At 40.4% G+C, this 25522-nt stretch overlaps 1 long non-coding RNA gene across 2 annotated transcripts in view; it reads left to right on the top strand.

Annotated features, from left to right (window-relative positions):
* Nucleotides 1-25522, top strand: part of LOC111172747 (uncharacterized) — a 319126-nt gene that overhangs the window by 102364 nt on the left and 191240 nt on the right. The gene's annotated exons all lie outside the window — the stretch shown is intronic.

Here is a 25522-nt window from a genome sequence, read left to right as displayed (position 1 = left end):
GGAGGGCTGTCTTTATTCAGATTTGGGTTTGAACCAATTCTATCATTTTATAACCCTTGATAAGTGTTTTTAAATGAAAATCCTTTTATTCCATTCCTTTTGTACTTTTACCATGAAGATATTTTTAAAAAATTCCTATTTTGCAACTTGGGCCTCTCCTCCAGCAGAACTACCTCGAGAGGTGAGTAACTTGAATTGCTGGAACAGCCTAGTAGAAGTTCTGGTGGAGAGGTGGTGAGAAGAGAGTCTGTCTGGGAATGGGCTGACTAGCCTCTCACCCCAGGACAGGCTCTCAGAAACCTCAGGTTGCTGACTCTGCCCTGGACACAACCAGCCACAACCCCCTTAGGTAAGATCTTCTCGAGGAATGCCCCAGCATGAGAAGGGGTTCAGTGCATTTTTCCACAGCCTTTGATTATACTACGTTTCACTGATTACACTATCAGAACAGGGAAGGCTATAGTAGGCCAGTTAGAAACACAAGTTCGGGAATGTCCTAGTGGTTCAAGTGTCTGGTGCCTTTTATTTTTGGAGGCACACAGATATGAAAAGGCATCCTTATGTAACTATGCCATGTGAGAAAGATTGCAGTTTCTCACAGACTCTTCCTGAATGTGTCCTGGCTCCCCAGGGCTGAGAGGGTTGGGGATGGCAGTGGGGGCAGCTGTAATCTTGAGTTCAAGATTAATTGAAGAGCCACTGGTCTCATTTGAGGCTACTTGATCTCCCTGGAGGCCCCAGCAGCCTGGGGGTGAAATTGAAATCTATGGAGATTGCTAGAGAATGTTCTCTCCAGGACCAAAAAAGAATCTAAATTTACAGTAATTCTTTCAGAAGAAAAATAATCCCAAGGGCCTTTGATCTTTCCCTGTGTACAATTGTAACCCCTATGAAATTTAAAAAAATCTTGACTATTAAGAATTCAGTGACCCCAGACTTTGCTGATGTTCACAGCTGACACTGAGTTCAAGCAAAATAACCAAACCTTAGAAAAAAGAAGGCACAAATGACCTCAGCATGGAGCTGACCCCCCTTTTTCCAGAAAAGAAGCCAGAAATGATTGAAACTCTAGTCTAACTATTAACATTTCATTATGAGCTTTCCTCTCTGACATATGGGAAATATCATTTATGAGTAGATGCCAGTCCATAAGGAATGAAACAGACTGTGGAATATTAAAGGGATAAGACTATGTCTGGTATTAATTGACATATTTTTGAGATACATCTCAGCTCCAGAGAAATAATTTCTTTCTGTAGCTTCTAGAGTTGCAGTCACTTTTATTATGCTATGGGTATATGGGTATACAGACACACACACACACACACACACACACACACACACACGCACACACTACAATTTATTTAAGTTATGGAAATGGAAAATTCAGTATTTGGGTGTTTGAAAGGTGCTTCCAGTGAAAAAGTTAAATTTCTTAGGTATTTCTTAGGTAATTTGGGGAAAATCGATCACATGACAAATTGTTTCATACAGCTTGCCAACTTGCAACTACTTTTGTCAGAAATTAAATGATAAAACTTTTCAATTGGAATTTTTGTCTTGCTGAAAAGGATTCCCCATTTTCTATTTGTGAACAGCAGCCCTTTTTCAAATCTAAAGTAAAATTCAGAATAAAGCCCTTCTGAGGGTGAAGAGACTAAATATTATTTGGCATAAATATAGTTGCTGTTCTTGTTCAAACATAGAATATTAAAACAAATATTTGTCCAATATTTCTGGGCCCCTAAAATTGTGAGTTTTTCTCAGGCTATAGATTATCACCATCAGCAGCAGCAATTGGGGCATAAAGGAGAAAAAAATAGAGGGGGGCAAACAGATGGTTTGTTATTTTTTGTGTTCTTAACTTTTTCTTTAGCAGAATTGACTACTCTTTGACTTCTTGAGTGATTTCTCTTTTATGGAGGCACACATTACATGATTCTAATCTTAGAAATTTTATGACTTAAGATAGTTTTTAGGAATTTGCTGTAGCCATTCTTCTTAGTAGATGAGTACTGTACATGGTTCTTTAGAAGATACTTCATAGAAAAATAATTCTGATATGTTTGTTCTATGGTGTATGATGTATGTATGTGAAGTGTGTGTGTGTATGTGTGTATTGCATGTGTGTGCAGTTTCCATGGGCTAAAACCCAGAAGTGGAACATATAATTTTTATTTACTCGTGTTTAATGTCTGCCAGGGGGATGACCAAATCTTCTAAATTATGAACTCTTGTCTGTAAGTTAAAAACATTTGTCAAAGATTGTAGAGCTTTTTATCAAATGCTCCAATATGTAGGCTTTTTGCTTAGCTGATTAGTCATCTGAAAATTTAGTCAGGAAGGTCATCTATCATAATCTCTGCGGGTGGGCCTGAATATGAGACTTGTCCCTCCATCTGGCAGTCTCTTGCCCCCAGATTCAGGTAGGGTTATCCATTTTCAACAAGCTTCTTGAAGGAGGCAGTGGAGTAGGGTCTGGATTTAGAGCTGAAGACTTGGTTTTGAGAATTGCATCAACATTTTTATTATTTGTATATTTTAAAAAGCATATTTACTTTTTGTCATTTAATAGCTTCTAATCTTTTTTTTTTAACTTTTTTTTTTTTTTTTTTTTTGCGGTATGTGGGCCTCTCACTGTTGTGGCCTCTCCCATTGCGGAGCACAGGCTCCGGACGCGCAGGCTCAGCGGCCATGGCTCACGGGCCCAGCCGCTCCGCGGCATGTGGGGTCCTCCCGGACCGGGGCACGAACCCGTGTCCCCTGCATCGGCAGGCGGACTCTCAACCACTGCGCCACCAGGGAAGCCCTTCTAATCTTTTTATAAATCATGGATAATGATAACCTACTGTACACAGTTTTATCAGGAGTAAATAAAAAAAGGGGCAAACTACGTTCTTATAAAGTTCTCAAGAGATGCTAGGTGTTACTTTTTGTTTCAGAATTTAAAATCACATGTTCCACTTGCCCTGTTCTTCAGTTCCTATTTATCCAGTGAACAGAGATATTGAATCTCTACTAAGTGTCAGATCCTGGGCAGGTACTAGGGTGGGGTGATCACACCTGGAGGTCCTACCTGGAGCTAATAGCTCAATGGGAAATCTGACTTTAAAGAAATACATTAACAACTGTGTAATCATGCCTGGTGATAAAAGCTGAGGTGGAAGAGTACTCATTTCTAGAAGAAAGTATAATGGAGATTGAATTTGGATTATAGGTCAGGCAGGGCCTGCTTGAAGAATTGACAGCCACTTGATGTTGGATTTTAAGGAAAAGCTGTGTAGGTGAAGAGGGGGTCAATATGTCTTCTCAGCAGGGAGTAGCTGTAGGGCTGGAGTAGGGCTGTTACTCTGGGGTGGGAAACAAGGCAAGTGTGCTGAAGGAGTTGAGTGATGGCCAGTGTGACTGGAGGGTAGAGAACTGGGGATGGGGGTGGGATGAATGATGGAGGATAAGGCTGGAAAGGCAGGCATGGGCTACACCTTATAAAGATTTGTGTTTTATTGCGAATTTGGTTGGATGCCATTAAAGTGTTTGGAGCAGGTGAGTGGCATGAGTTGATTTATGTTTTAAAGAGTGTAGACCCAAAGTAATAAGCCATATCATGAGCCATGCCTTTAATAACTCTTGATGACTTATAAAAATATACTCATCATAAACATTCAAACAATTTACAAAAGTACATAAAGGAAGGCAAAATTCATTGTAGTCAGTTACACTAATTGGCTCAATCAGTTCCCTATTATGACTTTTAGCTGTTTCTGATTTTTTGCTAACATACTGAAGTGGTGGGTGCCCCTGTACATAGATATATTTCATATATGTGATTATCTCATTAAAGCAAATGTTGAAAAGGGAAAATGCTGGGTTAAAGAATTTGTACATTTTATATTTTCATGCATATTGCCAGTCATTTAGAATTCACTTTAGAGAATCATGTGAAGAAGAATCAGAATTTTTTTTTTCTAAATGAATAGCCAGTTGTCTTATTCACTGCAAAAATAGGCTGGGATTTTAAAGCAACACAAACACTAATTTTACTCTTTGCAAACTTAAGGCTGGTTTCTCTCATTCCTTTGTTTTATCTGTGTACATGTCAGTTTCTCTTACTGGACCGTAAACTCCTTTTAGTGATAGAAATGGTTGTATTGGGCCACAGAAGCTTCTCTTCCAGCTGGGCTGTTTACTAGCTGCAGGACCAAAGACAATGGGCTATTACAGTAGCTGTAATTTAGCTTTAAAATACTCTAGTGTGGACGATAATGTGTGTGGGTGAGTGAGTGTAAATTAGTTTTAATTCATGCCTAGTTAATATTTGAAGTAACTTAATCCAGAGTACACATCAGAAGGCTGCTTAGTTAGCATTTGAAAGACTCTAATCAGGACTTCACTTTCTGAAGGCCATGGGTATAAACCTTCAACTACTGCTATCTCAATCTACATTAGAGGGTTTTCAATGAACGTAAGAACTGCTGGAAATTTTATTTCATTGGTGAAACATGTAGTGTGCCAGATATGTGGGTTAGTTGGGAAACTTGTGTAGACCCTTGGCATCTCCACCCTTGCTGCACAATTAGAGGCACTGTGGCTCCAAATATCTTCTGTGTCTTCTGTTCAAACCTGGTGCGCCTGATCCAAACAGAAACTCAGCTGAATTCTGCTTCTGTGTGATTGTGTCACCACTTGCCCCATGTGGCTGTTTCTTTGGTGGGTGTAAGTTGCATGGAGCTGGGACAGGACCAAGCTTCCAAGGATAGGTTTACGTTGCTGAATTCGGCCTGAGATTTGCTTTCTTTGTACCATACAGTACCCTGGAACAAGACTATGGGGGAGAAGCCCTGCTGTCTTCCAGATACCCACCAAAGGGAATTTGCTAGATGTGCGGGCCAGTTCACATCACTAGGAAGCCTCGGAAGTCACTTTTTTCCCCTCTTTTTACAAAAATGTTCAGCCAAGGGACTTTCAGTGATTCCTCCTAACTGCTGGGTCCCCTTGAGCAGCCTCTGGGCTGAATTGAGGTTGGTCACAAACTTTCCCCGTGCCCATACCTTTCTCAAGATAAAAAGCTCATACCCAAAATAGTGGCAGATAGTGCAAATATTACTACAGGTTTTCATGGGGAGATGAGGAGACTGTCAAATTACAGGCAAAGCTTAAGAAAACCTCCCTTTGGATTCTTTGTTCTCTCTCCCCAGTCTCATCTCTCCTCCCCCACCTTCCAGTTTTCCATGTACTGTTTCTTTTCTTTCCATTTCCCCCCTTTTATAAAGCCTCTAGAATCTCATTTGCTTATAGTCCACGCCCTTGCAGCAAAACAAAATTTTTGCTCATCTATGCTGCTGGCACTACTGAGGTCTCCGAGTTATACACAAGGAGGGCTGGATCCATTCCCTTTATAAACCCTCCAGCAAGAAGTCTCCAGCAAGAAGGATGGTGCATTCCTCACTCAGGGCATGTTTTCCCCAGAATCCTGCTTCATGGCTGCTTGGCCCTCCACGATGCACTCATGTTGCCTCTATCCATCTTAGGGTAGCTAATGTCTTTTAAACAATGTTGAAACAGAATAAGGCAAATACTGCAGGAGTGTGTCCCAGGGAAAGGAAGTGTTCCCCAGAGCACATTGAGTCTGCATTCCATTTCCTTCAGAGTGGTGTCAGCAAACAATACCGAGTGTGAAAAAGACATTTTGGACCATGTTTACAGGGCCCTTGGATGCACTTCTCGTTTTAGAGGTATGAGCTTAAGTGTTGTTAAAATCTTACTATTAGCACATGGAGGCCATGGTGCTTCAGGCCTGCGCTAGTGTAGGTCTGTAAGGAAATGACCCAGCTCTGAATCTTCTCTCCTTGAAAACTGTGTGATGTGCTTTCAACACCCCCAAGCCTCAGACACTCACTATTCACAGAAAGATCTTATGCTTCTCATGAAGTGCTTTAAGGTTTGCACTTCGATTATAAGTGCTACCTTTCTTGACCACTTTGGTTATTTTTGATCCTCTTAACCCTGTAAGGTGGATAGTATGTAATATGGAAAGGGAATATGGTCTAATGGTTAAGGGAAAAGGGTAATAGTCCTTATTCTGTTACTAGCCAGCTCTGTACCTTTTGGTAATTATAAACTTCTCTAGATCTTAGTTGCTTATCTGGTAAATGGGTATAATAACAACACTTACCTTATAGCATGTTAGTGAAATACAAATGAGATAATGTACATAAACTGTCTGGTATGTAGTTTAATAAATATTAGTTATCATCCTCCCCATCATCCAAGATTATAGAGTTTGAAAGTGGGGCAGCTGGGATTCAAACCCAGACTTAACCTTCCAAGCTTCTGAATGATCATGTTTTATAACAAAGATAACAGGTAACCAGAGTTAACATTCTATATTGAGCTCTAAAAGTACTTGCTAGAGGGACTTCCCTGTCGGTCCAGTGGTTAAAGACTTTGCCTTCTAATGCGGGGGGTGCGGGTTCGATCGCTGGTTGGGGAGATAAGATCCCACATGCCGCATGGCCAAAAACCAAAACATAAAACAGAAGCAATATTGTAACAAGTTCAATAAAGACTTTAAAATGGTCCACATCAAAAAAAAAGTCTTAAAGAAAAAATACTTGCTAGGAACTATTCTAAGCACTATACATAGTAACCTCTTTTATAGTCATGCCAACCCTATGGGATTGGTACAGTTATTACCATTATCCACATTTGAAGATGGAGAAACTGAGAGGTTAAGTGACTTGCTCAAGATTCCTGGTGACAGTAGTGAGCCTGCCATCTGACCCAAGAGTGCAGGCTCGTAACCACTATGCAGTGCTCTCAATCACTGTGTGCATATGACCTGACACTATTTTTCAGAAGTCCTTCCTAAGTATTTATGGCCTCAATCAGTGTATTGAGGGTTCCAGTGCCTGAGCCAAGTAAGCACACCTGCAAAGCTGGCTGGGAGGGTGCGCCCGAGTTCTATTAGCAAACAGAATGAATTTATCCTCCTATTGCAAGAAGGAATGCTGGGAAATTCATGGAACATAAGTTCAGTCCAGAGGTGGTGACTGTCAGAGAAAGACAATTTTGAGTAAAGTTACTGAGTCAAGTAACCAGATTGCTCCCTGACTCAGCTGCTTCATGGCTGATGCCTGACTGGAGGCCTTAAAAAACAATGATATTAATAGTTTTTATTTATCACAGCTCCATATGAATTATCTATCATGACAATCATTTGAAGTAGGTATTATGTTAATATCCATTTTTCAGATGAGAAATCTGAGGTACAAAAAACTTTAAAAATGTGCCTATGACCATCACAATGCTGGTAATGATGAAGTGATGGTATAAATCTCAACTCACAGACTCCAGGGCCTACCCCACTTCTGTGGATATGACTTTGTCACAGTGAAGCCACACGGACTGGCAGGAGGCATTGGAGCAGCCATGCCACGAGGGATGCTGCTTTTCCTAGCAGGGGCCCCAGGGAATTTTCTGAGAGAAAATTCCCTGGAAGTTGGGAAGATTTGTATACTCTGAGGTCTTATCAGTAAGAGAAGTAACTAAATAGGGCTGAATAAAGTGATCCCGTTGGTCCTCTTCTGTCCCAAGAAGGTGTGGCTTGAGGAAACTCTCGGAGAACAATTGAGTCAGAGGCTCTGCAAGAAAGGTCACTGTTGTCTTCCTTGAGAAGGCCATGCCATTAGTAAATGAAGCACTTTAAAGAAGTGTTTTGTAATTGGTTTTGTAATTTGCTCTAGTTTGAGTGAAAACAGTTTTCTGAGAATAGAAGAGTCATAATGGAGGTCCTGATATCTTTTGTAAGTGGGAAATGGTAATAATTGAGTGATGTGGCTGGATGGTTATGTTTCTTTTCTCTGGGTCTTCATTCTGACTTAAGTGAGGGTTGTTTTTAATTATTAAGATAATGCCAGACCAAGTGGGCTAGCCCTAGCATGGTCCTTAATAATTCTATCAGAAAAACTTGGAATCATTTGCTTCTTGTGATTTCACGTCAAATAAACCTTTACCCACAGGCGTTTTAAATGATATAGTTTAGCTCCAAGACCTACATATAGTGTTTTCTTTATGCTAAATTAGTTTGCTTAAGAAAGGCCTCCAAGATAGGTAAAGTGAAAAGCATTGCTCCCAAGAATCAAACCAACACAGCCATTTAAAACCTAATAAAAGTGTATTTGGCTAAGAGAATGAATAGGATCTCATTATTCCAGTGAAAGTATAGTTTGTGTTTTATTTCACTTAGCTCTGCCTTTCTATGAGTCATAAATAAGAAATGCCAAGTAATAAATACAGTATACAAAATGCGTTTTAATAATCCTAAAGTGTTTCATTACTGTGGCTATAATCTGGAAATGTAAATTATGGCTGATACTCTAGCCCTCATTTATCGACTTCAGAGGTTCTGGTTTTGCTGCTAAAATACTATAGGATCATGCTAACTGTTTACAGAATAAATTAACTTAGTATGGCTAAATGGAATTTCCTTTTTGAATATCTAAAAGATAATATCGAAATCTTCAAGGAATATATCATGATATCTAATGTTGTATGGTTTTGAATTTTTGAAAATGAAAACAATCTGTACTTCAAGGTATTAAATTGTAAATTTACCCAAGAGAAACCAAACAGCTGTTTTCAATAATGCAGGTAAATTCCAGTCATGGGAAAATCTCTGTGACTGCCTGAGCTGTTGGAAAAGTCTTGTGCATTCAACAGGCCATGGGACTAACAGAAAAACCCCTTATACAACCTGTACCCAACCCATTGTTCTTGTTTTGTTTTGTTTTCTGTTCTGCATATTTACCTTCAATTCCAATGAGTCTGGAATTTAGGATATTTAGTGCTCCGGGAATAAACAATATAGCCCTGTGTGTTTGTACTACTGCCTTGCTGTTGATCTGCAATGCCCTTTCTAAAACTCCATGCAGCCATCCCCTCCTTCAAGTCCTAGACCAAAGGCCACCTTTTCCATGAGGTACTTTAGTTCAGTGGTTGACCCCTTCTCTGAAAGTCCTTTCTAAGTGGTTTACTTATATTTACATGTAACAGACATCACATCAATCTTTATTTTTGATTTATGAAATTTTATTTTTGATTTATCACACAATTCTGATCTTTCAAACTAGACTGTAATTTCTGTGAGGGCAAGGATCTTAAACTTACATACGTGTCCCAAATTGCTTAGCAAGTGCTTTATGTGCACTTGGGATTCAATGAATATTTGAATAAATTAACATTGAATATATAAATGAGTGGGTTTCTAACAAACTGGTCTAGTCCAGTAGATCATTTGTTCATACCTGAGCAGCTTCTTGTTTTGCTGCTATAAATGACCTAGGTTTCTGCCAGCTATTAATGGAGTTAAATTAACATGAGAAATGGATTGTTGTACTTTTGAAAGGACATCATATAATTTTCTTGGAATTTGCTTAATAATGTTTGTGCCTTATGTTTTCAGTATATGTTTCACTCCTATCATTAAAAAGGTTATGAATGTATGTGTATGTGTATTTTTTTTCCAGGGTAGATTAGTAACTTTTATTATTCCTCATCCTCGTCCCACAGTACTCTGCTTTAACCCAAGAGGACTAGAGCCTCATTTTCCCTCTTACTGGGAAAAAAGTGGGGATAACTTTAAATCCATAGCTACATCCTCAGATCATGGTGGCCAATGCTTTTTCAAATAATACTGTCCTTCTCTCCTAGAATGCTCCTCATGATCCACATTGATCCAAGTCTACCATTTTATCTATGAACCAGCTCAAAAGTTACCTCTGCCTAAATGCCTTACCTGACCAGTTCAACTCCAGCCTGTTTACCTGTTTACACAAAGTTCCTTCAGTATTTATGTGTGATGTGTACTATATTATTTCAACATTCAGAAGTTTACTTATTCATTCAGCAAATATTTACTACATTCAAGCCCAGTGTTATGCAATGCAAAGTTGCAAAGGTGCCTCAGACACATCATGTCTTCAAGAAATGTATAGTATTTAGAAGGAAAGCATACACATATCTGGTAGTATTAGTGAGTACCACAGGTAGTAGTAATAAGTACCACAAAAAAGGTACAGACAGAATAATACAGGAGCTCAGAGGAAAGAGAATCTATTTTAAGCTGAGGCTTCTTGGATTAGGTTGCCATTTGAATGGGGCCTTAATGGGCAGATAGAATTTGAACACCTGTTAACTTATTGCTTTGTGATATTTCCATTGTAGACTACATAGCATATCTACATGAATAGCATCGGCTTTTTCCTCACTGAAGACTTCAGTGAGGAATCAGCAAGGCTTTGCGGTGCTCTCAAAGAAAATATACTCCACAGAGCATGTCTGAGAAATGAAGATTATACCTGCAGTCACATAGGGAAGAAGAATGTGGGTTTTACATCACACATTCAAAGAGCACTTTTTTTTTTTTTCCTTTGCGGTACGCGGGCCTCTCACTGCTGTGGCCTCTCCCGTTGCGGAGCACAGGCCCCAGACATGCAGGCCCAGCGGCCACGGCCCACGGGCCCAGCCGCCCCGCGGCACGCGGGATCCTCCCGGTCTGAGGCACGAACCCGCGCCCCCGCATCAGCAGGCGGACCCCCAACCACCGCGCCACCAGGGAAGCCCCCAAAGAGCATCTTTTAACCCCTCCACTCCCCTACTCCATTTATGTTTCCCCTGTCTCTCTCCTCAGCCTGGAGATGGGAGGTCCCTTCTCCGAAAGTGCTCTCCTCTGATGTGAGAGCTTTGCCAGCTCTAGCCTCCCACCCTTGCATCTGCTGGGTGGTTTTCCCTGCTGCTTTCCCCTGTCTCCCCTTCTCATGAAGCACTGTTGATCTCCTTTGAATGCTCCCACCCACTACTTAATGCTAAACAAAGGCCATTATTATAAGGACAGGATTTTACTGCTCTCAGTGTTTATCAACATACACCCTCCTCCAAGTTCAATGAGACATTATAAATGACAAAATTTTTGGTCATACTATAATTACTTTATGTGCCTGTTTCATCTCTCAGTTGCATTCTAACTCCCTCAGGGGTGGGCCACATCTTCTGATTCTTTGACTGCCCTCTCTTCCTTCGTTCCTGCACCTGGTATGGTGCTGTCTGCACCGTAGGCTGAGCAGGAGAAGCAAAGCTTCTTCCCTCACCGGGCAGGGCCCTGGGCTCAGGCACCACCCTGCCAAGTGAAGCAGAAGCTGCAACTAAGTGGTGTTTCTGCCATTAAGATAATAGCTGAGGCCTCAGTCCCCAGGAGTAGGGTTTGCTTCTGTTGACACAAGAGACCGTTGGAAGCAGAAGCTTTTTCTGGCATCTCGGAGAGTGGAACAAGGCTTGAGTGTGATGTGACCCTCTGCATCCCCTGGGAATTATCATGAAGGGACTAAAGACTAAGGAAGGTGAGATAAGGACACATTCTTCTCTGTCCCTACGGTGTCATCCAGTGTTAGCCACAGCTAACATTTATTATGGCAATTTGACCCTGCCAGATCCAAAAAGAAAGCATTGTGACAAATCTTATTCATTAATTCCAGTGGTCCACGCTGACACGTGGCATGCAAATAGTTCCACCATCACTGTCAACATTTATTTCTATATGTTATATTTTATGGACATAATAAATGTACATATGGTTGTTTCCCTCTTTATGGTCTAATTGCTATAAATAGCCTGGAGCTCTTTTAACTGTATTGAACCATCATGTATTACAAGATTGTTTATTCCTGTCTTCTGAAGAAACACATGGAATTAAAAAAATTCTAGAAGTGAGAGTCCAGCGTTTGATGAAATGAATACTGTAAATATATCCTAGGCACAACATTAGCAACTTATAAAAAACATATATCTTGGACTCTAGCCACATAGGGAAAAGAAAATGTTTACCAGTTGATGATTACTCCTGGATTAAAACGTATTTGAATGTTAAGGACGAAATTAAAACCATTGAAACTAGTTTTACCACACAGCGTTAGAGGAAACTATAGGAAATACTCTTTAAAAACTGTTTATTTTTACACATTTTTAAGAATACAGATATGGGAGGGCCAAGGGCAGCTCTAGACCTTTAGCCCCCAGCAACAAACAAACAAACAAAAGAAAAGTGAGCAAGGGGACAGTGGTTTGAGGGTAGAAGTATTTAGGAGTCTAGTTTTTCACAAAACAAGCAAAAACAAAATGAAAAACCCTACTCCTGGGGACTGAGGCCTCAGCTATTATGTCAGTTAGTTAAAAATCTGACGGAGCTGTGTGTCAGGCACATCTTAGATGCACAACAATGCAGTATGGAGCCAAAGGGTTCTCAGTGGTCATAGAGCATAAGGGCCACCAAACACTAGACATGATATGATTTACAAAGCTAATTCTTGGCAAAGTGACAGCTAATATTTATGCCTTCCAGCTATTAACCTGGTGCTCTTTTGGTCCTTGTTCTCTAATATCCATTTGAGCATTTCTGGTGTCCAGAAGCCATTTTTAGAATGATCATTTTTGGAATAAAAGTTGTGACACTTGGAAAGTTTTGCTTCATTGTTCGTAAATTTTACCTGCCTATGAGAACTCAAGTATTGTCTTTCTGCCTGTAAAAGAACTATACTATGTTTTCTCCCTCTTTTATACAATTAGCATTCAGATATTTGTGTTGAAAGCAATGACAGGATTGAGGTATCATTAGGTAGACTTTGGCTTGGGGATTCAGAAATACCCAGATTCATTCTGCGCTCCTCCTGTGTGTGGAGTCTCTGAGGAGATAAACATACAGGGAGAGAGAGCAGAGAACTACTTTATTGCCAAAACGCTATTGAAAGCCCTAAAAATTTGGTCCACAGGCCTAATGGGAACTTTATTGTCTCTCAAGCCCTAAATCCAAATCCTACAACTGGTGAACCAGAGGTGGAGGAGATGAGGGCACCAGAGTGTAAAAAGGGAGGAGAATTGGCATGGGGCAGTGCTGGGGAGCAATGGTGCTGTTTTTTCTTTTTTTTTTTTAACACTCAGACTGCTCTGGAAATACTGTGTTGCTAAGTTGTGTTATGTCGCTGTCTTTACTCCTTCTCTTTCCTCTTCCTGGAACGCACTCCTCACCTCTCTTTACCTACCCAACATGGGCATGTTCTTTAAGACTATGCTCAGACATCATCTCTACTGAGAATTCTCCCCTGAACACCTGGACTGAAGTGACCGTTCTGTCTCCATCTCCAGTATTAGCCTTTTTGTACTAAAAGTTCAGAAATTTGTACATTATATGAAATTTATCTACTTTTATGTTTGTAGATATACTTTCAGTTTCTTGAAAGCAGGGACCATATTTTATGCATCTGTATCTAGCATGGTATTTGGCACCCAGGAAGACTTTAATAAATATTTAAAGGACCTAGTTGGTAAGTGAGATAAGCAATGAAAATACTCAAATTTGCAGTTTCTAATACCTTTTCCACATACTGTTGTCAAGTTGGCTCCCATAAATTTATGGACTCTAAATGTAGATTTTTATATTTACTCTCCTCTTATCTTTCAAGATTTTTAAAAAAGAATTCTGTCATTATTCCTCCAGTTATGATCTAAGCAAGTTGAGAAGGCATGCCTTCTTGACTTGATATAAGCTGTTGCTATAGAAATATTGATTAGTACAGGGTCAGGAAAAGATAGAGCCTAGTTATTTCTATGGCGGGGCTTTCCTTATGTTAGTGTGACGCTATTTATGAACACCGTCTGCATCCACCTTTCTGTACTATCTCCTCATTCACATTTACAACTTCATTTATAAGGATTCCATTCATTCTTTTATTAATTCATTCAATAACCATTTATTAAACACCTACTAAGTGCCAGGCGCTATTCTAGGACCTATGGCTACAGCAAGGAGCAAAAACAAGTCACTGCTTTCATGGGGTTATATTCTAGGAGCAGGGAGATAATAATGTGTTTATTAAATAAGAAAAATTAAGCAAGATAATTAGAATAAGAAAGGAGGGAGAGGTGGAAACCTGCTCTTTTATATGGCAGTCAGGGAAAACTTCTTTTAAGTAAAGATGTGAAGGAGATGAGGAACCAGCCATCTGAATCTCTCCAGGAAGCATTTTCTGCATAAGTGCCCTGGGAAGGTAGTGTGTTGGTGTATTCAGGGACTCACAAAGAGGCTTGAAAGTTTGTAAAATTCCAGACAAACCATATCTAGGATCTTCTTCATTTTTCACTTAGCAACTTTATCAAAGAAGAAATAAAATGAGTGGTTGGTGTGTGCTTATGGAGCCGATGCTGGCTCTCTCGGTTTTCTCTGGGGCTCTCCTTGTAGCTGGTGACTCTGCCATCTATCACCTAGTCCCCAGGCTGAAAGATTCAGCCTCAGTCCATCCCTTCTGGTGATCTCTTCCATCCAATAGTTGCAAAACTGGCCATGAAGCCTTCCATCTGTCCCCGGTTATGACTCTTGTAGCAGCAGCTTTTATCATTTCTCATGTGGGGCACCACAGTAATTTCCTAACCAGTCCTCTACTTCATGATAGAGTGGCTCATCTAAAATGAAGTCTGACTGTTTCACTTTTCTGCTGGAAACGCCTCAGTTGTTCCCCACTGTGGACAGGACACAGTGCAAGTTCCTTTTGCATTTCCTTCCAGGATGTCATCCAGCCTCGTGGCTGATCCCACCTGTATTGGGCTTGTCACATTCAGAACACTGAACAGCTTGTCCCTCCCAGTACCTGCTACCTTTTGTTGTCCCCCACCTCCATGTCTTTCCTTAATGTTGTCCTTTGACTGGTATGTCATCTCAGCTGCCGTGAGAATTAAATGAGATAATACATATAGAGCACATGGGAGAGAGCTGGCACATCTTCCATGCTCCGCGGTTGTTGGCTCTGAGGGAGTATTGCTCAGTGGTTAAAGGGGAAGATCCTGAAGCCCAAACTACCTGCGTTTAGAATGTTATAGAAGCCACAACATCCTTGTCTTAGTTTTCCTCTTCTGTCAAAAGGAGATAATCGTAGTGCCTATCTCATAGATTGTTATGAAGATTAAATGCAAAATGCTTAGAGTCATGCTCCAGAACAGTAAGTTCTCAGTAGTATATATTAGTTACTGTTATGGTTAATCTTTGAGATTTGCATCAGGTATTGACTCCTCTACCTGTCTCTTTTTAAGCTGAATTATTGTTGGCTCTTCTTCTTCATTGCTTATATAGCACCAACTTCTTTCATGCATTTATTCCTTCACTCACCCTATAAACCTTTTCAGAGCTCCTATCAGAAGTCATGGCTCCTCAGAGAAGAGGAAACACAAATAAGACTAACTTCAAGGAAATCCCAGCCTAGCGGAGAAGACTAACCCACTGATGTGATACAAGCAATGTGACAAGTGCAGTGATGGAATGCATGCCCAGAAATGTAAACAATAACAAGACCTGATCATTACAAATGGGCATCAAAATTCCCACCCCTACTTTATTGTGCTTGTCTTCTAGTCTGACAGTGGGAATTAAGGAAAGGTCCTTCATTTTCTGTTTGGCTGTACTTTTCCAAGCAACCCTTTTAGATTTTGACTCTCCTTTTAGTTTTACCAGTGGTCTTCACCTTTCCTTTTCTCATCAGGTTCATGCTATGTACTGAGGGGTCACAAACTCAACTATGTATGGGGGGCCAGTAATGTGTAAATGAGGGAAGCAGGTGTGGTGGGGACAGAGGGGCATGTTTATGCCAGGTGTACAAGGACAAGCAGTTGAACTCCTTTCAGCTAGCTGTTATCATGAGGAAAGGCAGACAAATTATCCAATATTTTAAAATAACCCAGAAGTCCAGATTTTAGGTGAAAGCTCCTAGTTCTTAAAATGAATTTCATTCATTAAAACAAAACCAAAAACACTATATGGGTCAAACAAAACAAGTTTATGAGCTGGGAATTGTCTTTAGGGTTTCAAGTTGGTAAGTTCAGATGAATATTTCCTTTTTCCTCCCAATTTTTTTTATGAAAAATTTCAAACCTACAAAAACAGTTGAAAGACTTGTATAATGAACGTGCATTATACAAGTACCTATTGATATATCTATATTCAACAACTGTCCACATTTAAATCTTTTTCTCTCTTCCTCCAAGACCTTTCTTGGGTATCAGTTTTTAATGAACCATTTGAAATGCGTTGCAGACATTCTGACACTTCACACCTTAGTTCAGAATACATCTCCCAACAATAAGACGTTCTTTTACTTAATGACAGTATATTAACATTAACATTAATTTGATTATACACTTAGTGTGTAATTCTTATAGCGAATTCTTACTTAACATGCACAATGGTCTTTCTCCTTCTCAACTGACGTGTTTCCTTGAACCAGGTGTACCCTTCTATTGCCACTAAGGTAAAAACCTCATTCCTCCTAATTTATGGGGAAGTAATATCTATTTGTGTCTTGATGTCATGATCTACCTCTATTTTGTTTTCCTCTTCCCAATTGTTTCCTCCAGAGAATCACTAGCTTCCTTGTCCATGATTAGTTTTTCTTTTAGTGACCTTTCCTTTCTTCCATAGTACTTGTTTTTACTATTTTATCTGAACTTGTTTTCTCCATGTTCTTTTCAGATTTCACCTGTTCACTGAACAGGTCCATTAAAATATTTTGCTTGTTTATGTGCTTGGTTTTTCTTTGTTTAAATGTCAACATCTTAAGGAAAGAAATACAACTTAGATGAATGTTTCAAAGGATGCATGTAAAGAGAAAACTCTTGGCTAATTTCATTGTGTCAGTACTGATTAGAGTGAGAATATTTGAGAAGGTCTAAATGGCCATAAAAACGTTACTCTCAGTGAACAAATGGAAATGTATCCATTTCAGAAGAGGAGACTTGACTCATTACTTGCACATCCCCACATGTATTAGATGAAGTGCCTAAATAATGTCTTTCCCCGAACTGTTATAATTGTATGTCTATTGGTGCTTGAATAACAGGCTCTTCAGTTAGATTATAGAAGAATGCCGATGTTATCAGAAAGGGCCTTGCTCATTGGGTTGTTATGCTGTGGACCACATATAGAGAGAGCTGAACGAAAAATAATTAGAAGTTGACTGGTATCAGATAATGCTTATGAAAGCACTGATACTATATCTAACACATGGCAAGCATTCCATAACTGTTAGTTTCTTCAGCTCCCAAAAGAATTTTTTTTATTGCTTTGACAATGCAGTAATAATTAATATTCATAATGAAGACTGAGGAGCTGCCTGATTCTTCTGAATCATTAAAAAAGCTTTAGTTATATTTTGTTATGTGTATTATATTGTAATTTTTGAAGACTAGAAATACTTGTTTAGGGAATTTTCGAATGTGTATTACTTTCACTATGTGATTCGTAAAAATGTGCTTTTCCTCATCCTGTATGGTCAATATGCTCATTATTGTCATCAGCATCATTGTTATCATCATCATTATCATAGCTTTTATGATGTGGTGTTTTACAGTTCTCAAAGACCTGGCCTGTATAAATATCTCATTTAATACTTATACTATCCTTTCAAGGTAAACAGGAGGAGTGAATCCTCTGAGACTTCATTTTCTTTCTAGTAAAATGGAAATATGCATACTTATGTGCATATTAAGGTAAACTGCAAGTGGCACCTGCCAGCCCTTTGATGGTCAGTTCTTATAGTACTGGTTGCATTAGTTTCCTGTAACTACTGTAACAAATTACCATAGACCAGGTGACTCAAAATAACAGAAATGTATTCTCTCATAGTTCTGGAAGCCAGAAGTCTGAAATCATGGTGTTGGTAGGTGTGCTTCTTCCAGAAGCTCTAAGGGAGATTCTGTTCCTTGCCTCTTCCAGTGTCTGGTGGTTTTCGGCATTCCTTGATTTATGGCTGCGTCATTCCAATCTCTGCCTCTGTGGTCGCACTGCTTCCTCCTCTTCTATCTGTATCCTCTGTGTGTCTCTTATAAGAACAACTGCCATTGGATTTGGCCCATCCAAATAATCCAGGATGGTCTCCTCATCTGGAGATCCTTAACTTAGTTATATCTGCAAAGACCTTTTTTCCAAATAAGATTACATTCACAGCTTCCAGGGATTAGGACGTGGACATATATATTGGGGGGCCATTTTTCAGCCCGTCATACAGACCTTAGAGAATTAGCATTGAGATTATGTGCTTAACAGATCTCTGACTCATAATCTGCACTCAGCAAATTTTGGGTTCTTCTCTTTAGCAATCCCTCTCCACTTCACAACTGTGCCCTTAATTTTTCTGACTTTATGTTTGTTCGGCTTTCTTGGTATGTATAAATGATTTTCCAAGGTCACAAGTCAATGGAATGAGATCCTTGTTTTAATTTTTAGTCCAGTGTTCTTTCTAATAACCATACTATTTTTTTAAATCTTTTTAAGAAAATTTATTTATTTTATTTTTGGCTGTGTTGGGTCTTCATTGCTGCGTGTGGGCTTTCTCTAGTTGCGGTGGGCAGGGCTATTCTTCGTTGTGGTGCATGGGCTTCTCATTGTGGTGGCTTCTCTTGTTGCGAAGCACGGGCTCTAGGTACGTGGGCTTCAGTAGTTGTGGCACGCGGGCTCAGTAGTTGTGGCACACGGGCTGGCACACGGGCTTAGTTTCTCTGTGGCATGTGGGATCTTCCCAGACCAGGGATCGAACCTGTGTCCCCTGCCTTAGCAGGCAGATTCTCTTTTTTTTTAAAATAAATTTATTTATTTTTGGCTGTGTTAGGTCTTCGTTGCTGCATGCGGGCTTTTTCTAGTTGTGGCAAATGGGGGCTGCTCTTTGTTGAGGTGTGCGGGCTTCTTATTGCAGTGGCTTCTCTTGTTGCAGAGCATAGGCTGTAGGTGCGTGGACTTCAGTAGTTGTGGCACGTGGACTCAGTAGTTGTGGCTCACGGGCTCTAGAGCGCAGGCTCAGTAGTTGTGTTGCGTGGGCTTAGTTGCTCCAAGGCATGTGGAATCTTCCCGGACCAGGGCTCAAACCTGTGTCCCCTGCATTGGCAGGCAGATTCTTAACCACTGCGCCATCAGGGAAGGCCCTCTAATAACCATACTGTTAACACAATTTACTCTAAAAAACAAAATGGGACTCAACAATAAGAAAACAATAAACCCGTTCAAAAAACGGGCCAGAGACCTTAACAAACACCTCACCAAAGAAAATATACAGATGGCAAATGAGCATATGAAGAGATCTTCCACATCATATGTCATCAGAGAAATGCCAATTTAAACAAGAGTGAGCTGTCATTGCATACCAATCAGAATGGCCCAAATCTGGAATACTGACAGCATCAAATGCTGATGAGGATGTGGAGCAATAGAAACTCTCACACATTGCTGGTGGGAATGCAAAATGATACAACCACTTTGGAAGACAGTTTGGTGGTTTCTTACAAAATTAAACATATTTTTGCCATACGATCCAGCAATTATGTTCCTTGGTATTTACCAAAAGGAGTTGAAAACTTGTGTCCACCCAGAAACCTGCACACAGGTATTTAGAGTAGCTTTACTCGTAATTGACCAAACTCTGAAGCAACCCAGATGTCCTTCAGTAGGTGAATGTATAAATAGACTGTGGTACCTCCAGATAATGGAATATTATTCAGCATTAAAAAGAATTGAACTATCAAGTCATGAAAAGATGTGAAAGAACCTTAAATGCATATTATTACATAAAAGAGGCCAATCTGAAAAGGCTACATACTGTATGATTCAAACTATATGATATTCTGGAAAAGCAAAACAGTGGAGACAATAAAAAAGATCAGTGGTTGACAGGGGTTGGGGGAGGAGGGAGATGAAGAGGTAGATCATAGAGGATTTTTAGGACAGTGAAAATACTCTACATAATATTATAATGGTGGATACATATCATTATACATTTGCCCAAACCTACAGAATGTACAACACCAAGAGTAAACCATAATGTAAACTAGGGACTGTGGGTGATTATGTTATGTCAATGTAGGTTCAGCCTTGGTAAAAACTGTACCACTCTGGTGATTGAGGTTGGTAAGTGGGGGAGGCTATGCATGTGTGGATGCAGGGGGTATATGTGAAATCTCTGTGCCTTCCTCCCAATTTTGTTGTAAATCTAAAACTTCTCTAAAAAAATAAAGTCTTTTTTAAAAAGGGACATTGTATATATACAGAAAGTAATATTTCTTATTGGGATTGTGTATGTGGCTATCCATGTTTGCCTATGGAAACAGTGAACAACTGGATGGGTGCAAGGTTATTGGCTAAGAGTAGCCAGGATGCTTGGGTTCAAGTCTCAGTTTTCTCACTTACTAGAATGGGACCTTGGACCATTTATTTTACCTCTCCATCTCTCGGTTTTCTCATCCATAAAATGGGAATAATAATAATAATAGCAACAGACTTCTGATTATTAAATGAGGTATACGCAAAAGTGGTTAGAATAGTGTCTGGTTTGGGGAAACATAAGTGCTAACTTCTGTTATTATTTTATCATGATTACTATTATTATTATTGTTCTTGTTATATAACTATGTAATAGGAAATAAGCTGGTCTTTGAAAGTAAGGTTTTCTATGACTTGGTGCGGACCTTGCAAGGTAGCCTTTTAAGGGAGGATGATTCACTTTAGGAAAAATTAAGAAACTGAAGAAACAAAGCCAGTGAGGGCTAAAAAAGGAATTCTGGGAATAAAAAATGGTACTTCATGTTTCTTTAAAGAGCTTAGTAACTGAGCTTGTTTTTACTGCTAAATAATAAACTGTCAAATTTAGCAACTGGCTGCTTGCCTTGATCAAGGATTTGGAAAAATGGGGGAAAGACAGCTGGTTGTTAAATAAAACTATTAACAAATGGTTTATTTTTCTCTTACATACACACATATGTGCTTATTACCTGACAGAAGCTCTGAGGTGATCCCCCTTCTCTTGATTCAGTGTAGAAATCAAACCAAAATGCTAGTATAACGGAGAGGGAAAGGATATCTGTTCCCCAGTGGTGCTAAAATGGAAGGAGTAATAAGGCCACAGAATTCAAAGAATCTGAAGCATTTAGCAGACCTAGGAGGACCTGGTGAGAGGCTAATTCAGGATTTCCTTGCAGGGGGACCTTGCGTAACAGGAGTTATTTCATTGGCAGGATTCATATTCATCTGAAGCCTGTTCAGAGGGCAGCTTGGAAACATGGGCAGCCAGGCTGTAAGGAAGCTTCCAGGGCATGGAAGGGATTCGCATTGCTCTGTGTGCTCTTGGAAAGTTTTGTGACTCCAGACTCTTGGCTGGGTTAGATAACCTGCCCACAGACCCACAGACAGCCAGGCCCATACTCTGTTCTCTTCTGAAAGCCAAAAAAGCTCTGAAAACAGGAAGTTTTTTCATAATTCATTTGGGAGTAGAACCTGACCTTAACTGACATGGGGTTATTGACCGTCTTTACATAGTGAGTGCATTAGTTTGCAAGGGCTGCCGTAACAAGGTACCATAGGATTTATTTATTTATTTATTTATTTTATTTATTTTTTTGCGGTATGTGGGCCTCTCACTGTTGTGGCCTCTCCCGTTGCAGAGCACAGGCTCCGGACGCGCGGGCTCAGCGGCCATAGCTCACGGGCCCAGCCGCTCCGCGGCATGTGGGATCTTCCTGGACCAGGGCACGAACCTGTGTCCCCTGCATTGGCAGGCGGACTCTCAACCACTGCGCCACCAGGGAAGCCCACCATAGGCTTTAACAACAGAAAAATTTTTCCTCATAATTCTAGAGGTTGGAAATCCAAGATCAAGGTGTTGGAAGGGTTGGTTTCTTCTGAGGCCTCTCTTCTTGGCTAGTGGATGGCTGTCTTTTCTCTGTCTTCACATGGTCTTCCCTCTGTGCCTGTTTGTGTCCTAATTTCCTCTTCTTATAAGGACACTAGTCATATGGGATTAGGACCCACCCTAATGACCACATTTTAGCTTAATTATCTCTCTAAAGACTCATCTCCAAATAGTCATATTCTGAAGTACTGGGGGTTAGAACTTAAAGATATGAATTTTGATGGGACAGAAACATTCAGCCCATAATAGTATGAATATTAATGTGTCTCTTGAAGAGATATTACTATGTTTGATTATGGGGTGCTGACCCCACTGGGGGTGTGATGTTTTATGTTATATGTGCTCTATCACCTTCTAACATGCCCTGAATTTGGAACTTCAAAACACAGTTCACCACAAAGGTTTCACAAAGGTTTCAGAAGAGGGGTTGTGGACCTGTAATAGTTGTAGCTGATGTTCCAACCAAGCTACTCTTGGTTTCTGCTCTTTGCCACAGGGCTAGGCCATAAAATGAGGGGATGAAGTCACCGGTCTCCAAGGTCCTCCCAACCTCTATAATTTCATTGAATTTATGACAATAAGAAGAGGTGGTTTTTAAATAAATCTTCTCTCTGAAAAATTCCTAGCATGTTTCAAGACCACTTCTTCTAATTGTGCCTGTCCCATTGGGTGATTCTTAAGGCAGGGCTGTATCATGTGGCCATAGAAACAGGCTTGGCTGTTTAGGCGGGGACTTTTCTGGAGTCCTGAGTGTCTGGAACATCTTCTAGAAGTACGGGGTTGCGAAGAGGTGGCCTTTCTTGCTTTGTGAGGAGGGGTGTGACTGGATGAGGGCCAGAATGTGGTCTCCTTGAACGTAGAACAAATGTAGACAGCTGGACAGGGCTTCATTTTAGGGGTTGAATGAGGAAGACAAAAGCTAAGAAATCTCACTGGACAAGAAATAGGTTCATTTGTAAAGCTTATGGGGTATGGAGTCCTGGTTTCCCCCTTTTCGTTCTTGCTGATGGAGAGCTTCTTGCTCTTGAGCAGCAGTCCTCAGGAGATATGAGGGGCAAAAATTCCCTGCTGTTTCCAAGTCAACAGAGAATTCAAAATAATACATAAAAAGCTCTTAGCATTCATTTTAGCAAACTTTGAAAAGCCGGTTAATGCCATGTGAGGTCTGAAGTTTTTAGATTTTTGAGTGAAAAAGCTTTGCCTTTTAAAATAGTAATTGCTGATAACAGGGTATTAGACTTTTAAAGTGTGTTTTGATACCAAATATTTCATTAAAAATAAAATCCAAGAAGGAATACCTAAGAGAATGGTGCTGACTTGTGTTTGATGTCTTATAGCAAACTGACATAAAAGACATGTTTCCCCCAGTTTTTAAAGGATTTCTGTTTTGCAAGAGTTCTGCTGGCTTTGTTATGTTAGGAATTTTTAGGTACTCCCCAAACACATGGTCAGATAGCTTACAGGAGGGTCACATGTGAAGGACTTTGAGTCTTGGAATAAAATTTGGTGCTATCCAGACTGATGTCTTGCCTTCTCTGGGTTTGAGTTTCCCTAGTCGTTGGGCATCACCTAGCAATTGAAAACAAGATGACCAGATCTCCAGAATCAAGGCTAAAGTCCATGGAGGGTCAGAGGAAGTAAACTTATCTGGTTTGAAGAGTAGGCATGTCCACTTGAGCTGGATGAAAACCATGAATAGAGCGTCAAAGTTTGTTTTGGATGATTTGTTGTGGATGATGACCAGAGCTTGACTGAGGTTAGTTTACTTGGAACCAGCCCACAAGCAATGTAAAGTGTGTGTGTGTGATTGAGGACATAAGTGAGTGGATAGTCCCCTTAGTTGCTTCTGAAGATACTCTTAAGAAATGGTCGGTTCAGAGGAATCTGCCATGTGAGCAAAGCCCAGAACCAAGAGTTACCTTACCTGCAGCATATACTACATTAGCTCTCAAGAATGTACCGTTTCTAGTAAGGAAACTCTTGCTGGGCCACACTTCTGTACTCTATTTCACAGAGTCATCAATCCAGCAATGGACCTAGTCACCACACCTTTGTGGTCAGGCCAGTTCTCCATGCTTCTTCTTTGATATGGCAGCACCATGACAGTGAGGCCGAGATGAAGCAAACCTTTGGCAAGTGTGAATCATGTTCAAAGATGACTTCAGGTATCCTCAGGCCTCCATGTCTGACCTCATGGATGCCTCCAGCAAATACCTGCCCTTCCAAGTTCTGCTGTGTTTAGAGCTGAGTTTGATTCATTCCTCTAGGGTAACCAAATTCAAACATTTACAGAAGGGCAGTGGCTCATGGAGCTTCTTTCCTGCTTTCCTGCTGTCCCTTTTCACACCACACTGTGTCTGATGTTGGATTGATTCACCCATGTACCAAGGAGGGCACTTATTGGACTGTGGGCCTTTATACCAGTCTGCCTCTTAACCCAGGGGAGTTTAAATTCTCTACTCAGTGACTCCAGAGGTAGCATTCTGCATCCCTGTGGGTGGAGCCAAAGTCTGTGATACTGAACAGCCACAATGCAATTAAGCAAACAAGATATACATATGAAAACTAACATTAGAGTGCCTTGTGGAATAAATAGAAGACACATGAGTGGAAGACAATAAATGACAGGAGGTTTCAGAGGGGAAGAGAGAGTGGAGAGCTGGAGTTGCCAAGGGAGACACTTTGGAAGTGCCAAGTTCTGAAGTGAGTATTGAAAATGAGTGGGAAGGAAGCCCAAGTCAGGGAAGGAGCTCCTTTTGATGGACAGAACAGCATGGACCAAGGTGGGAAGTTGAACTGAATAGTGCTTCCTGGAGACCTGTCATTCATCAGTCAGACTGTGAAAGTCTATTCTGTAGTCAGTCCCCCTTCAGACACAGTGAGATGCTATTGGTTTACCTTCTGAAGTATTTTCAAGCAGTTTTCCTTCTCCAAAATTCTTATAATCAGAAACATACCATCAGCAGGTCTGGGCCATAACTACCTCCTCTGGTCTCTGGATCAGTCAAAATTCTTGCCTGCAAAGCAGAATGGACCCCACTGACTCTTGTGTTGTTTGCACAACTTCTGCTATAGCCTCTGATCCACGCTGTGCCCTGAGAGGTGCCTTTGGAAAGCAGCCATCCTGGGGGGAGGGGTGCCTGACCCCCACCTCAGAGAGCCCTGAGGGAGGGAGTGGGGGAGAGGGAAATTTACTCTAATTTCATTCTTTCATACAGCATTCTTTATATGCAATAACTTTTTCTATAACATAGCTTATTTGCCCTAAAGAGCACATTTTTTAAGTTATCTAAGTGGGTAATGGATTTATTTGAAGGAATTGGTAGTTCAGAGTGATAAATACAGTAACACTTTTTCTGATCCCCAGCGTCTAATTGTGTGGGGGCAGCAATGTCTGTTTGTGAAGAATAACTTTGTAGTTTCCCTTGGGAAGAAATGCATCCCCAAAGGGGCTGATTCACCTAAGCTATATTATCATTTTAAAGTTAGAGTAAACATCTTTGGCTTCTGTGTCCTAAAAAGCTTCTTTCAAGTGCACCATATATCTAAATAGCCTCTTGAATTTACTGTTTATTCAGCTGAAAATCAAAATGTTATTGGCAGCTGAATAAACTCAAAATTAATGAAACATGATATTTCCTTATTGGTGGAAGCTTTATCTAATTGGAGTATGTACCACGGCCCTCATACTTAAAGGAATATTATAGAAAATGCTCCAGATCACATGTACAGAGAACATGGAAAGTTTCCTGTACGGTCAA

Source organism: Delphinapterus leucas, chromosome 8, assembly GCF_059928025.1.
Source record: "Delphinapterus leucas isolate spDelLeu-1000000601 "Yukka" chromosome 8, BTC_Dleu_Yukka2, whole genome shotgun sequence".
NCBI lineage: Eukaryota > Metazoa > Chordata > Mammalia > Artiodactyla > Monodontidae > Delphinapterus > Delphinapterus leucas.
Note: the sequence above shows the minus strand (reverse complement) of the source record. Positions and strands in the feature narration are given on the sequence as shown.